Here is a 15,565-nt window from a genome sequence, read left to right as displayed (position 1 = left end):
ACCAGCTAGCTTAACAAGTTTTTCTTTTACCGCACTCATGAACCAGCCAGCATAACAAGTTTTTCTTTTACCGCAGTCATGAACCAGCCAGCATAACAAGTTTTTCTTTTACCGCAGTCATGAACCAGCTTGCTTAACAAGTATTCTTTTACCAAGCAAAAACGCCCGTGTGTACGCGATTTTGGCGTACGCTGAAGATCCCCAGGTTGCAAAAATTAATCCGGAGCCCTCCACTACGGCGTGCCTGAACGCCTGCGTTGCGTCGGCGCGTTAAACCTCACAATAAATCAATCAAGTTATCTTTTACCGCAGTCATGAACCAGCCAGCTTAACAAGTTTTCTTTTACCGCAGTCATGAACCAGCTAGCTTAGCAAGTTTTTCTTTTACCGCAGTCATGAACCAGCTAGCTTAACAAGTTTTTCTTTTACCGCAGTCGTGAACCAGCCAGCATAACAAGTTTTTCTTTTACCGCAGTCATGAACCAGCCAACATAACAAGTTTTCTTTTACCGCAGTCATGAACCAGCTAGCTTAGCAAGTTTTCTTTTACCGCAGTCACGAACCAGCTAGCTTAAGAAGTTTTTCTTTTACCGCAGTCGTGAACCAGCCAGCATAACAAGTTTTTCTTTTACCGCAGTCATGAACCAGCCAACATAACAAGTTTTCTTTTACCGCAGTCATGAACCAGCTTGCTTAACAAGTTTTCTTTTACCAAGCAAAAACGCCCGTGTATACGCGATTTTGGCGTACGCTGAAAATCCCCAGGTTGCAAAAATTAATCCGGAGCCCTCCACTACGGCGTGCCTGAACGCCTGCGTTGCGTCGGCGCGTTAAACCTCACAATAAATCAATCAAGTTATCTTTTACCGCAGTCATGAACCAGCCAGCTTAACAAGTTTTCTTTTACCGCAGTCATGAACCAGCTAGCTTAGCAAGTTTTCTTTTACCGCAGTCACGAACCAGCTAGCTTAACAAGTTTTTCTTTTACCGCAGTCATGAACCAGCCAGCATAACAAGTTTTTCTTTTACCGCAGTCATGAACCAGCCAGCATAACAAGTTTTTCTTTTACCGCAGTCATGAACCAGCTTGCTTAACAAGTATTCTTTTACCAAGCAAAAACGCCCGTGTGTACGCGATTTTGGCGTACGCTGAAGATCCCCAGGTTGCAAAAATTAATCCGGAGCCCTCCACTACGGCGTGCCTGAACGCCTGCGTTGCGTCGGCGCGTTAAACCTCACAATAAATCAATCAAGTTATCTTTTACCGCAGTCATGAACCAGCTAGCTTAACAAGTTTTCTTTTACCGCAGTCATGAACCAGCTAGCTTAGCAAGTTTTCTTTTACCGCAGTCACGAACCAGCTAGCTTAACAAGTTTTTCTTTTACCGCAGTCACGAACCAGCCAGCATAACAAGTTTTTCTTTTACCGCAGTCATGAACCAGCCAGCATAACAAGTTTTTCTTTTACCGCAGTCATGAACCAGCTTGCTTAACGAGTATTCTTTTACCAAGCAAAAACGCCCGTGTGTACGCGATTTTGGCGTACGCTGAAGATCCCCAGGTTGCAAAAATTAATCCGGAGCCCTCCACTACGGCGTGCCTGAACGCCTGCGTTGCGTCGGCGCGTTAAACCTCACAATAAATCAATCAAGTTATCTTTTACCGCAGTCATGAACCAGCCAGCTTAACAAGTTTTCTTTTACCGCAGTCATGAACCAGCTAGCTTAGCAAGTTTTCTTTTACCGCAGTCACGAACCAGCTAGCTTAACAAGTTTTTCTTTTACCGCACTCATGAACCAGCCAGCATAACAAGTTTTTCTTTTACCGCAGTCATGAACCAGCCAGCATAACAAGTTTTTCTTTTACCGCAGTCATGAACCAGCTTGCTTAACAAGTATTCTTTTACCAAGCAAAAACGCCCGTGTGTACGCGATTTTGGCGTACGCTGAAGATCCCCAGGTTGCAAAAATTAATCCGGAGCCCTCCACTACGGCGTGCCTGAACGCCTGCGTTGCGTCGGCGCGTTAAACCTCACAATAAATCAATCAAGTTATCTTTTACCGCAGTCATGAACCAGCCAGCTTAACAAGTTTTCTTTTACCGCAGTCATGAACCAGCTAGCTTAGCAAGTTTTTCTTTTACCGCAGTCATGAACCAGCTAGCTTAACAAGTTTTTCTTTTACCGCAGTCGTGAACCAGCCAGCATAACAAGTTTTTCTTTTACCGCAGTCATGAACCAGCCAACATAACAAGTTTTCTTTTACCGCAGTCATGAACCAGCTAGCTTAGCAAGTTTTCTTTTACCGCAGTCACGAACCAGCTAGCTTAAGAAGTTTTTCTTTTACCGCAGTCGTGAACCAGCCAGCATAACAAGTTTTTCTTTTACCGCAGTCATGAACCAGCCAACATAACAAGTTTTCTTTTACCGCAGTCATGAACCAGCTTGCTTAACAAGTTTTCTTTTACCAAGCAAAAACGCCCGTGTATACGCGATTTTGGCGTACGCTGAAAATCCCCAGGTTGCAAAAATTAATCCGGAGCCCTCCACTACGGCGTGCCTGAACGCCTGCGTTGCGTCGGCGCGTTAAACCTCACAATAAATCAATCAAGTTATCTTTTACCGCAGTCATGAACCAGCCAGCTTAACAAGTTTTCTTTTACCGCAGTCATGAACCAGCTAGCTTAGCAAGTTTTCTTTTACCGCAGTCACGAACCAGCTAGCTTAACAAGTTTTTCTTTTACCGCTGTCATGAACCAGCCAGCATAACAAGTTTTTCTTTTACCGCAGTCATGAACCAGCCAGCATAACAAGTTTTTCTTTTACCGCAGTCATGAACCAGCTTGCTTAACAAGTATTCTTTTACCAAGCAAAAACGCCCGTGTGTACGCGATTTTGGCGTACGCTGAAGATCCCCAGGTTGCAAAAATTAATCCGGAGCCCTCCACTACGGCGTGCCTGAACGCCTGCGTTGCGTCGGCGCGTTAAACCTCACAATAAATCAATCAAGTTATCTTTTACCGCAGTCATGAACCAGCTAGCTTAACAAGTTTTCTTTTACCGCAGTCATGAACCAGCTAGCTTAGCAAGTTTTCTTTTACCGCAGTCACGAACCAGCTAGCTTAACAAGTTTTTCTTTTACCGCAGTCACGAACCAGCCAGCATAACAAGTTTTTCTTTTACCGCAGTCATGAACCAGCCAGCATAACAAGTTTTTCTTTTACCGCAGTCATGAACCAGCTTGCTTAACGAGTATTCTTTTACCAAGCAAAAACGCCCGTGTGTACGCGATTTTGGCGTACGCTGAAGATCCCCAGGTTGCAAAAATTAATCCGGAGCCCTCCACTACGGCGTGCCTGAACGCCTGCGTTGCGTCGGCGCGTTAAACCTCACAATAAATCAATCAAGTTATCTTTTACCGCAGTCATGAACCAGCCAGCTTAACAAGTTTTCTTTTACCGCAGTCATGAACCAGCTAGCTTAGCAAGTTTTCTTTTACCGCAGTCACGAACCAGCTAGCTTAACAAGTTTTTCTTTTACCGCAGTCATGAACCAGCCAGCATAACAAGTTTTTCTTTTACCGCAGTCATGAACCAGCCAGCATAACAAGTTTTTCTTTTACCGCAGTCATGAACCAGCTTGCTTAACAAGTATTCTTTTACCAAGCAAAAACGCCCGTGTGTACGCGATTTTGGCGTACGCTGAAGATCCCCAGGTTGCAAAAATTAATCCGGAGCCCTCCACTACGGCGTGCCTGAACGCCTGCGTTGCGTCGGCGCGTTAAACCTCACAATAAATCAATCAAGTTATCTTTTACCGCAGTCATGAACCAGCCAGCTTAACAAGTTTTCTTTTACCGCAGTCATGAACCAGCTAGCTTAGCAAGTTTTTCTTTTACCGCAGTCATGAACCAGCTAGCTTAACAAGTTTTTCTTTTACCGCAGTCGTGAACCAGCCAGCATAACAAGTTTTTCTTTTACCGCAGTCATGAACCAGCCAACATAACAAGTTTTCTTTTTACCGCAGTCATGAACCAGCTAGCTTAGCAAGTTTTCTTTTACCGCAGTCACGAACCAGCTAGCTTAAGAAGTTTTTCTTTTACCGCAGTCGTGAACCAGCCAGCATAACAAGTTTTTCTTTTACCGCAGTCATGAACCAGCCAACATAACAAGTTTTCTTTTACCGCAGTCATGAACCAGCTTGCTTAACAAGTTTTCTTTTACCAAGCAAAAACGCCCGTGTATACGCGATTTTGGCGTACGCTGAAGATCCCCAGGTTGCAAAAATTAATCCGGAGCCCTCCACTACGGCGTGCCTGAACGCCTGCGTTGCGTCGGCGCGTTAAACCTCACGATAAATCAATCAAGTTATCTTTTACCGCAGTCATGAACCAGCCAGCTTAACAAGTTTTCTTTTACCGCAGTCATGAACCAGCTAGCTTAGCAAGTTTTCTTTTACCGCAGTCACGAACCAGCTAGCTTAACAAGTTTTTCTTTTACCGCAGTCATGAACCAGCCAGCATAACAAGTTTTTCTTTTACCGCAGTCATGAACCAGCCAGCATAACAAGTTTTTCTTTTACCGCAGTCATGAACCAGCTTGCTTAACAAGTATTCTTTTACCAAGCAAAAACGCCCGTGTGTACGCGATTTTGGCGTACGCTGAAGATCCCCAGGTTGCAAAAATTAATCCGGAGCCCTCCACTACGGCGTGCCTGAACGCCTGCGTTGCGTCGGCGCGTTAAACCTCACAATAAATCAATCAAGTTATCTTTTACCGCAGTCATGAACCAGCCAGCATAACAAGTTTTTCTTTTACCGCAGTCATGAACCAGCCAGCATAACAAGTTTTTCTTTTACCGCAGTCATGAACCAGCTTGCTTAACAAGTATTCTTTTACCAAGCAAAAACGCCCGTGTGTACGCGATTTTGGCGTACGCTGAAGATCCCCAGGTTGCAAAAATTCGGGCGTTTTCTTTGGCCTCTAGCGGCACGTGAGCAGGTGTGTCGCATTCATTCTCTTGTTGGCGTGCTTTTATTGCTTTCTTGCTCTCCTAGGCAGGTGAGCGGCTGTTTCTGATTCGTTTGCTCTTTTTCGCTTCCATCTTGTTGGGCCTACGGAAGCCACGACAAATTCTGACTAACGAGAGGCTTACGGCTTCACTGTAACATTCAAATACCAGAACACTGCTTGTCTCAACGAGCTGGTGCAATAAACTATGTGTTCTTCCAAAAATTGACGGTGAGTGAAATGGCTTATACGTGCGGACAGAGCCCACAAAGGCGTGTTCAGCACAGGGCTTTGATGCTTTGTTTTTGTTAGTGCTGACACGGTTCGTGCGCCCGTATAGGCAAATTCTCGCTAGTAATAATTGATGAAGAGGAATTAGGACTACGTGTAGCACAGATATAGGTGATGCAGTGGCGCGGCTAAAACCTGAGTCGCCTTCCTTCATTCATCGTGAAAACTTGCCGCATCAGCCATGTCAACATAACTCTTCTCTTCGCCAACCTCCACGCTTATGCTTGACAAGCTAAAGAGCCAAGCAGTTGAGCGGCTTAGTACACCTTCTTTTCATCGCGCACCCGTGCCTCGTAAAACCGATTACACTGCTGCCAGTGTCTATAGAATATACATCTTTCCCACATTACTTTTTACAAAAGTTTAAACTTTTATTTCTTATTTTGTTTTTTGTACCTCTTTTATTTGAAGGCAGATGATACGCGTCGCATTATTAATCGTCACGCAGCACAACGGCACACTGAAACGCGCGAATAAGCATGCACGCATACATGAACTCATTCTAGATGGAGGCCTCAGAAGACTGTAAAATTGTAGCACTGCGCCCCAGGACGGTACAAGAAGCGTTAATAACGTTCGCCTTCGGGGTAGCCTCGTTGGGTCAGACATTTTAGGCGCGATAAACCCGTATGGTGAGCGTACACATTTATCTTTGGAGAGACGAACCGGTGAACATCAATGAATGCAAAAATAGGATCTTAGCGCCTTAAGGTTAGGTCAGAAGGAAAACGAAAACTTGCTGTACTATAGGCGGAGTGTTGACAAGGAGAGGGAAAAGGTAGCAGACCAGGCATGACGGAAAAGTTGTGACGGCGCACTGCGTTTTTTAAAGCACAGATTTTTTCCTCACTGATGGCGAACGTGCTGCAAAACGCAAAACAGTAACGCCATTTTTGCAGCATAGGAGGGAAATTACGATAATAGGTTTCCACAAAGAACATCAAGCGTCTCAAAAGAAAAAAAAATCAGCAGTGGCTTCGCTGGGCTATACCAGGATATACGTAGCGTGAGCTAAGGTTCAGCTGGTTATTCTTAGCTTTCCTAGTAGTCTAGGATTAGCCTGATTATGATTCTTACTTCTGCTTCAATGGCACACACACGGTATGCGCATTATGTGACACATGTATATTAATCAAGCGGCTATGCTAAGCTAAGCCCCGGAGCTAAGCTGGTTCCACAGGCGTATGCCGGTGCTGCTGCAACGCACGAGCCATCGGTTTCACACCCTAGGAGAACCATCAAAGGAATGTAAAACAATATAAGCCACACAACAAAGAGAACATAGACCCGATTATTCAGCTGGCTGGCCGACACCTGAAAAGCTTTATCATTTCTGTTTTACCAACACACTGTTGCCACTTACCGACGCACGAGCCATCGGTTCCACACTCGGCCACCCCTCGCATGAATATCAAGTGGACCGGGCCGCCACGTGCCGCGTTTGCGCAGCACGGTTTTACAGGAGCCACACGAAACTGCTCAACCTCTGCCAGTGTAGCTCACGCTACAAAAAACGCTTCCGTTTGAAGGAACGCATCCTGGGCCCGTCGCGTTATTAGGTCGACGTTGTCCGTTTGCGCCATTTGGAGACCGTCGAAGTACCTTGGATTTCAGACTTTTGCCTGAACTCAGATTGCATGGGAGGAAGCTTCGCGTGTTACCTGTTAATTCTCCTAAGAAAGGGGCTTCGAATTTTTTGACGGCACACCATTCGTGCCCCTGGTTCCTGGCAGTAAAACTCTCCAAATGCCGAAAATTTCCCTACGTTCGCGAACTGTCACATAACGGAACAACTTGACCGGTCATTCCCTCCAGACATTGGATGTGAATGAAGCTAATCTTTACACGCGTTAAGGTTCGGCCAACCCCCGACCGTATGTAGGATGCTTTTATTTGTTCAATTACTAAATTGTTTTTTGCGGTCCTGAATGCAATGTTCTATTTATATTTAAGCTGTTTTCTGCATGAATAGATTCTATGGTTGTATTTGTGCCCCTCCTGCTTGGCCGTCAGCCTGCAGTATTTCAAAAATAAATAATATATTGCTACTTTCGCCAGCGTGATATGCGTGAACATTCCCGTGCCCTGGAACTTAGAGGGCTCCTGAAAAACATTTTGAGCACACTAAATGAACAAGCGCAGTCGTTAGGCTGGGCGCTCGAAGCAATCCGTGCCAAATATAACTTGTATGTGCAGACCGAAGACCACACTTTCATTGCAAAGTTTGTTGCCCCTTCACCGCCACTTTCTGCGTGTTTTTGAACACCACCATTTTAATTAATCTACTTCAGCGATTCTCCCATGTGCGTCAAGAATAAGAGTGCCTGTTTCTCGCAATCATTGTGATGACGATGATGATGATGACGACTGCTTTTGGTTTCCCCATTGCATCGGGGTGATCACATGTCATCTCACCAAAACGGACTAATATACGTATGTTTTATACCCTTGGTTTATAACTAGCGCTGCTTAGAGCAGGCACAAAAAACTTATTAGGCACAAACTACTTTTTGGTCCTGTTACAGTTGGTAACTGTCCTAGGCAATATTCCCCTCTCTGCTTTTCGTAAACCAGCATTCTAATCCTCTTTTTGTCTCATCGACAGTTTTGAAGTTAACTTCCTCTGTGCTACCCTTAAATCCTAGGGCTTCTGTAAGCCGAATATTTCCCTTATGTAGATTTGGATGGATACCCTCACATTCTAACACTATGTGCCGCACAGTTTCTGTTCCTTTTCCCCAAACCACGCAATTCCGGGGAAGAGAAGCGACCTCTGTTGAGCGTCGGTGGTTCGCACAGCTGTCATGCTATTGTGTTCGTCTAGATTTGAATTTTTACTCTACTCTCATGCTTCTCGTTCAGGCGCCCTCACGATATAGGCCGACACGACAACGGTACCCCGACGTCACCATATCCCGAGTTGGCCTACCCCGCTTTATCGGCTACGCAAACACGTCGGCTGATCAAAAGTCCGCGTATATGACTTGCTCGCCGGACGCAGACGTCGACAAAACCGGTCTGCCAAACGGTAAGTCAACGGGTTTCGTGAATCGATTGATTGATTGTAGGGTTTTACGCGCCGACGATATTCCGGCGATGAGGCGCGCCGTAGTTCAGGGTCCGGATTAATTTTGACCACCTGGGGATCTTTAACGTGCGCCGAAATCTCGTACACACGGGCGTTTTTTTGCTTTTTAGCTGCATCAGAAAAGCGGCCACCGCGGCCGGAAATCAAACCCGTGACTTCGTGCTCAGCATCGCAACGCCTTAGCCGCTGAGCCACCGCGGCGGATGGTTTCGGGAACCGATCGTGAAGCGAAAACTGCGCCACGACAGCATTCATGCCGTAGTGAATGCGGCTTTGTTTTGGTCGTTCCGAGAGTTTGATGAACCAAGTAAGGTCCATCAAGCCCATACAACTCAACACTTACGCCAATGTCATCTGCATTTTAACTCACGTCGCTTCAGCCAGGAGCTTTACCGACTTTTATTAGATGCGACGCTAAGAGGAGCATCTCTTGCCGGCGGCCCTGTCCTGCGTGCGTCCGTCGTCCGCGTCCGCACAGCTGCGTCTCTCCTCTTCCCCAGATTACAAACTCCATATGCGTGTGCGACCTGCACGGTTGCAGAAAACGTAACGTCGGTTAGGCGCAGAAGAAGAGTTACTGAAGGTAATGTAAGTAATAAAAAGGCAGTATTGACCAACGGTTTTAGCGTAAACTATAAAGCAAAAGTGCGGCAAGCACTATTCCGGTAGTGCGAAATCGATGTAGCAGCCGTACGCAGTTCTTCCATCGCTTTTTCGGCTCCGACACATAGCAGTTCCTGGTGATTAGCTATTGGGCGGGGGGTGGGGGGAATGTTTAGCTAACCAGTCCTAAATTCTTTAAAACAAATAGCAAAATTCGGTACGACACGGAGGGTCGGTCTCTATCCAGTATACAGGTTATTTTCCCTCAAGCCGCACGCTTTCGTCCCGCGTAATCAGTCTATTTTTTGAAGCGCCCAGGCATTTTACATGCTTTTGGCCTCAAAATTGGTCTATGTAATGCAAATTCTTCATTGCGATGCGAGTCACATCCAGCGGTTCCATCGAGTTCTGGCTAAATTGGAAATTGGTCGTCTTCCATGGAGCCAAAGAAGCGGGATAATCTTTTTAGACCAGTCACCGCTGGTGGGCTGTGATTAACCCATCTCTAGTACTGGAAATAGGTACAGGGCTGTTAGTTTTTCGGGACAACACCGACCCTGTCATTCGCGATTTTTCGCAAGGTAACCTCGCCGATTTTTTGCCTCATCTTGTTGTGTCATCATTTCCACCCAGACCTTGTTTGGGGGGGGGTTATGAAGAAGTGTACAGTTTGATACAGTTATTGTTGGTCAGTTTTTTACCAGAATATCTGTTCACTTTGTTTCGTTATAAAATCTACAAGGCTCTATCTTTCATGCTTTTCCCAGGAACCCTATATAGAACGGGGTATTCTAACTGGTCTGGACAAAATGTGCTCTTACCTGTCTTAAAATACCGCTTTATGCCTCAACAAATATGTTCTTCTTGAAACTTCTTGAACCGGCATAGCGAAACGTTGCCTGTTAAGGCGTGGCTGCACAGCCGGAACATTTTTGTGTCTTCAATAAACTGTCGTCTGTGGAATGTACCGGGAACAATTCCGAAGTGCTTCATAAATGGTAAGAATTTCATACTCTTGTGGGACGTCCTCCAAAGAACTCTTAAGAAGGACCTTAAATTGTCTCCACATAACGTAAGGCACCTTTGATCAAGCGGAGACAGTGATGAGGCATAGGATTGTTTTTTTTTCTAATTAGTCAGCATAGTTTCTAGAAAACACGAATGCTGGGTAGGTGCACGCTTAGCCTAGGATTTCTTCAAGACCACACTTTTGCAAATGATCATTAATCTTAAAGTTGTCTACTACCCAAATGATGTTCCTTCTGCGTGTTATCCCCTGGTTATTAGTTGTTCGCTGTTGCCCCTGTTTAAAACCAAATGCACTTAAATGTTTATTGTGTAGTTTTGTTTCACATCTTGTATTTAACTCATCTGTGTGTGCACATTCGGCCGCAAAATTTTGCGGGGTGTGTAGTGCGTGGCTGAAAAGTGGAAAACTGCATTGCTGCGCCACCTTCCGCCGCAGACGGCCGCGTTGAGGCTCACGAAACCTGCTCGCCAGAAGCACTTTGCTCTTGCCTGTCCTTCCTTTGTTATCAGGTATTTCTGGTCCCATCACTTCCACCGCAACATGCTTTTAATATCTGTGGCACCAGCATTGGCGGTGCGTGACCATTGCCGCTGGTCTGCCTTACTGGTGCAGCACATCGCGTAGGTCACTCACGCTTATTACGCGAGGTTTAAGGTTGTCAAAATATATGCTATCTACCAAGTGATGTGCTGGTCGAACATTGAAGTTTTAGAGGTGTTATACTCTAGGTTCTGCCGAGAACTGCGTTCATTGACAGGGTGTGCAGAAAAACGTCGCGCCTACAAAATTCACTCTTCCGGTCAAAGCCATCTTTCTGTAAACGCAGGTGCGTGCTCACTGTACCAAATTTTGAGGCGATTCTTCAGTCATTTCTCATCTGTTTTAGACTCCAATATGTACGAACACATGCCGCCGCGTCTGCGCGGTGACTCTGACAAGGTCGTTCTCTTTGCACGCGATCTATCGCCGTGGTACGGAAGAGGAAAAGTCGCACCCCATTTCTTCCGTCAGCTTTTCCAGCCGTGAGAGGAGTGTGTGATTCGTAAGCGGAATATTAGATGAAAACAGCTGCGCAAACGGAACGCACGAAGTCAGGCAGCCCCGTCCCAAAGCGATACTTGCGGCGCAGAACTATTCCAGTAGCAGACGAGCGCAACCGGATGTTGCAGACGTCACCGAGAAGCGATGCGTCATGGGCAGTATCCCAGTGGAGCGCACGCGCGGCGTGAGGAGAAACACGGGGGGCAAACGCACAGTGGGCGAAAATGCAATATTTTAAAGACGATAGTCTTTCTTGGGCTACTCAAACCCACAAACTTTGCTTTGTCTGTCTGTTTGTCTGTCTGTGACTCGATTCAGCCACCCGGCCAAAGTGATACAAGGTCTGCGCAATAGTCTTATATACTCGTAGCAAAACTAAACGTTTAAGTCCGACGTGATGTTCATATTTGTCAACACTGTTGAACAAGAAGGCATTACGCAAATATAAGACAACAAAGCAATACATAAGTGACATTTGCAGCGTTCCTTTATAAAAATCATAGATGCTTGATTTCTGGGATTCGAAATACTACATCCACTGCAGCAAAAAAAATTTACTCCGCCGTCGCCTGCTGTCGCGCGCGCCACAAGAGTGTCTGGCGGCATTTTAAGAAATTAAGTGGCAACAGCAACGAAAGGTTAAATTAGATAGGTTCTACGTTCTACTTGGAACGCACGTGGAGTAGGGCAATGTGGTTTTATAAACTTTAAAGTAGGGCACCTCGATTCCCTCGCATCTCCGCCGTATGAAAGCGCTGTCATCTAGACCAGCCGGCCTGGAGGAGTAGAACGCGGTAAAGTTAGATATATTTGAGCAAACCTTCAGCGTGTTTACGGTGAAAGGAGCGCGACGGAAGTGAAACAACATGAGAGGTGAGCGGGAGAGTGAAGGAAGGCATTTACTTGGCCAATGTCGACAAAGACTATCGTCTTTTGTGGACATTTGCAAAAAAGGAGCAGACACGCGGCCAATTTTAAATGCAGAGCATTTCTTTAACTCCCTATGTCACCCGTTCTAGGCGTCCGTAGTAGTCCGCATCGCTCGCAGGTGCGCCCTCTCCCCCGCTGATCCTCGCCTACTCTCCGCTCGCATCGCGCGCTCTCTCCGCCGTCGGTTCGCGCCCAACAGGTGGGGGCGCGCGCGTCGCGGGATCAACATCTGTGGCGTGATCGTGACATCAGCATCGCTCGCGCGTGGCGCGATCGTGGCGTGATAAAGGCGGGTGTCGGCGAGGCTGGAACGCACTCATCGCCGCGCTCTCTCGTCAGCAGTTGCCACAAGTGCAACAACATTAACCTAACGTAAACTACTTAAAGGGGTCCTGAAATACCTTCCGCCGATGCATGGATGTACATGTAACCAAATAAGACAATGTATTAGCAATCTCCTCCCGCAAGAATTTTGTTAAAGCGATGATTATTAGCTTAGAAATCGTAAATCAAAAATCGCGCATTATCGTCGCGCCGCGTTTCCTCCTCCTTTCGCTGTTGACGGCGCGAGAGCCTTCCCTCCCATGATGCTGCGCTCCTCAGCGATGACGTACTTCCGCTATGGCGCTCATAGACTGCCGTCTGCTACGGGCAAGCTTTGTTGACACCATGAATTCCGCACTCCGCTCAAGGCTGGAAAAGCGAACGAAAAATCTGGCCGCATTTGTGCGGCGGCCTGGCCCTGCCCTTTCGCGCACACTAAACTTTTTTACACCCTTTTGGGCCGAAAAGGGTGTAAAAATCTTGTCCCATGGCTAACACCCTTAAAAGGTGTTTTGGCAAAAAAATGATGTATGGATGAAAAAAGGGTGATGAGCTCAACACCTTTAAAAAAGGGTGTTGAGGATGCTCAACACCCTAAAAAAAGGGTGTGGAGTCTCACACCCTTTTTTTGAGGTGATGGCATGCGCAGAGGCAATGTCAAACGGCGGAGCGCGCAGCATTCAACACAAACAGCCAATACGTACAAGTTACAGTTGGAACACGGGATGCAATCGGTACAGGGAGTGCATAGTTACTTAGCAATACATGTGCTGTTCTTGCTTTTATACCCAGCAGAGGAAAGCCCCCAGATGGAGTCGGTGGGCTTGTCGCAAAAAACTGATATTTTAGCGCTAATTTTGGAAGTATGGATTTTACTACGAGAATGTACAAATCAACACGTGGATTTGCAAAAACTTTTTAATTACGCGGTAGTTTTTCTGATCCATAACTTAAAGAATTTTATTAAATATCATACAAATCTTCCCTGCCCCCTCAACACCCTTCAAAAAGGGTGTTCATTATTTCAACACCCTTTTTCCCAGAAGGGTGTAAAGCTACAAATTAGGGTGTTCGAAACTAAGAAACAGGGCGTAAAGAAAAAAAGGGTGTGAGAAAAGACCGCCAAGGAAGAAAAAAGGTGGAGAGACCTCCAATTTTGGAGGCATTTTGTACCTGTTTACACGGGTGGGCTGAACATTCTCTACAAGCGGGCGGGGGGGGGGGGTTGTGCCTCACGATGTTTACAGCAATATGAATTGGCATAATTTATTACCAGTGAAGCTCTTTAAGCTTCAGGAGGTAGTTTCGGCAACATTAGCAAAAACATACAAAGAAAAAACTGGGCGCCTGTATAGGGTGCACCACCGCAGATAGGGTATTATGACAGTGAAGTCGGCTTTCGAGCTTGTTAGAGTGTGAGCACAAGGGGCGTATGCGTATCCGCACCTCTTACTGTACCATTTCAAAGGTACTAGTCTTTTTTGGATTCTAAAAGGTAAAAAAATTCGGGCAGCTTGCAATAGTGGTGCAAGACTGGAGAAGCAGCAACGCTGGGGGCCGACCTTCCTTGTTTCCCTCTTGGATCTCCTGGAAATGGGGAGGGGGGGGGAGGCGGGCACACTGGAACAGCCTTGTAAAATCTGGTTAAATTTCGCCTCATCCCTGAGCGGTCATCCTGGCTTAGCAAGAACATTGTAAACCTTAGCAAACATAACCAAACCTAGCAACACCGAAAGAAACTAGGTTGACCCCCAGCTCCGCTGTTCTTTTTTTGCAACTGAACACCTATTTCACACCGTTTCAACAACCTACAGAAAGCCAAGCGTGTTGCAGTTCGTAAACATCCTTTTCGCCACACGACTACAGTCTTCTTAATTTTGAAGGTTCAAATTGGTGTTTCACGTGCCAAAGCTAAACTTGGGGCATGAGGTGCACCCAATAAGGAAACGAGCGATCATTGCATAAGAGCAATTATTTTTTTTGTTGCGTTTGGAAATTTCTTGCGAGTAGAGGAGTATATGAGGGGATGTCTTCTTCTTTACAGTGCTATTATGCATCCGAACATGGCCTTATTCAATGAACAGCTGAACACCTTTTCCACACCCTTTCAACACCATAAGAAAAACCAAGGGTGTTGAAGTTGATCAACACCCTTATTTTCAAACAAAAAGGGCGTAGAGCTAGAAAAAGGGTGTTGAGACTCAAGAAAAAGGGTGTAAAGGCCTCCCAACACCCTTTTTCCACCTATGCTACGCCCTTTTTGGCTAAAAGGGTGTAAAAAAGTTTAGTGTGCGGTGTGCGTTGCTGCAGGGCAGCACGTGACTTTTAATCGGCGACGAACTCGCAGCCGCACGGGGTGGATCGTGCGCTCGGTCCCTTTCATGCACCGCGCACTGTTTATACAAAAAGCGCCGTATCAGACGTGGCCCCGCTGGTACCGGGTCTTATTTTGCCGTGGTGGAAATTCCTGTAGGCGGCATGTGAAAAAGACATTTTAAACCGATACAGAACCCGTGCACAAAACGCTTCAATCATGTGACCAGTTAAGCTTGGGGCGACGCGTGGTGGAGAGCGGCAACGTTGGCAAAACATGCTCCGGCGCGGCTCTGAGCTTTCTTGGAGCGAGCGCCATTTCTTTGACAATCTCAAACATCGGTTGCCTTGGCAACAAGGCACAAACCTCCCCAGAAGTCAGTTACGGTTGCGGGATCCTGGTTCAGCTCGGGGCCCCACCTCGCGACATGTGGGCACTGCAGGCGTACCACTCACTCCCATTGGGAAGTGCGAGATGCGTTTGGCATTACAGGAGGCGATGGTGTGTGTGTTGTCGTGTTGTGGACGCCTTTGTTTCGCGATGAAATGCGACGTTAGCTTCTGCGGGTGGATAGTGCTTCCCATGGTCTGGATTATCTTTCTCGAGCGATGTACGACTCAACCTCGCATGGGGTATGTGCAGTGTGCGTGGCTAAAAGCCATCTCGGCTTGCGCGCCAGAGTTAAGTTACTTGCTGTTCGTCCTCGCAAACCGCGCGCGAGGTGAGTGCCGAATTTACGACGGGCAGGAGGAGGCAACCTATCGTCTGTCAATCGCGGTTCAGACTTGCAACGCATGTTGTGACATTGTGTTCGTTCGAAACGCATCTCTGGATTGTTTTGAAGTGGAATAAAATGTATCCGTCAAACCCGGGCATTCGGCTCAGGGCGTTCTCTGCGATTGCACGAAAGAAGTGCCACGGGGCTTCAACGCTTTCT

This window comes from Haemaphysalis longicornis, unplaced genomic scaffold (assembly GCF_048455015.1).
Source record: "Haemaphysalis longicornis isolate Haplotype H1 unplaced genomic scaffold, Haemaphysalis longicornis Haplotype H1 scaffold_9, whole genome shotgun sequence".
In the NCBI taxonomy this organism is placed as follows: Eukaryota; Metazoa; Arthropoda; class Arachnida; order Ixodida; family Ixodidae; genus Haemaphysalis; species Haemaphysalis longicornis.
This window is presented reverse-complemented; position numbering follows the sequence as displayed.